Below are 1,038 nucleotides of genomic sequence, written 5' to 3'. Positions count from 1 at the left end.
GCCTGGCCAGGGTCTCGTGTGGCCGCGGGCTGTGAGCGCCCCTCGCTCCCGGTCCCGGGGCAGGGGCCGGTGCCCAAGTGCTGCTCAGGCGGGAGCCCCTACAAGAGCCCCCGGTCCCGCTACCCGCACAGCGGGGCAGAGTACAGGGACAGCTGCTGCTCCAGGCCCCCGGCCCCGGGGCAGGGGCCGGTGCCCAAGTGCTGCTCAGGCGGGAGCCCCTACAAGAGCCCCCGGTCCCGCTACCCGCACAGCGGGGCAGAGTACAGGGACAGCTGCTGCTCCAGGCAACGCCGGGCTAGGGGCACAGCACGGGGACGCCACCCCTTGAACGGGGCAGGGACACTCCGGTCCCGGCCCTGGGTCCGGTCTGATCCCTACTCCCAGTCTGATCCTGACTCTGGTCCTGGTCTCGGTCTGATCCCGATTTCGGCCCCAGTCTCAGAACTTGTCCTGGTCTGATTCCCATCCCAGTCCCGATCCTGACTCCTGTCCCGGTCCCGTTGCAAAGTCCCATCCGATCCCTGTCTGACCCCGACCCCTACTCCTGTCTCAACAGCTGTCTGATCCCGATCCCGGTACCTGTCACAGCCTGATCGTGATCCCGGTCCCTGTCCCAGTCTGACCCCGATCCCGATCCCTGTCCCAGTCTAATTACGATCCCACTCCCTGTCCCAGTCTGACCTCGATCCCGGTCTCTGTCACTGTCTGATCCCGATCCCCTGTCCCAGTCTGATCCCGATCCCCGTCGTTGTCTCTGTCCCAGTGTGACCCCGATCCCGCTCCCGGTCCCAGTCTGATCCCTATCCCGATCCCGGTCCCGGTCCCAGTCTGATCCCGATCCCGGTCCCGGTCCCAGTCTAATGCCGATCCCTGTCCCTGTCGCAGTCTAATCCCGGTCCCGGTCCCGGTCCCGGTCCTCGTCCCTGTCCCAGTCTGATCCCGATTCCGCCGCCGCCTCCCCCGCGCGAGGTCCGATAGCGCCACCCAGCGGCCGCCCCGCCTGGCCTCCTCGGCACTACAACTCCCCGCCTGCCTTGC

General features: G+C 67.7%; 1 protein-coding gene across 1 annotated transcript in view; it reads right to left on the bottom strand.

The window, feature by feature from the left end:
* The window catches only part of CD40 (CD40 molecule), an 8,002-nt gene that overhangs the window by 6,259 nt on the left and 705 nt on the right, over positions 1–1,038 (bottom strand). The gene's annotated exons all lie outside the window — the stretch shown is intronic.

Source organism: Geospiza fortis, unplaced genomic scaffold (assembly GCF_000277835.1).
Source record: "Geospiza fortis unplaced genomic scaffold, GeoFor_1.0 scaffold188, whole genome shotgun sequence".
NCBI classification, from domain to species: Eukaryota; Metazoa; Chordata; class Aves; order Passeriformes; family Thraupidae; genus Geospiza; species Geospiza fortis.
Note: the sequence above shows the minus strand (reverse complement) of the source record. Positions and strands in the feature narration are given on the sequence as shown.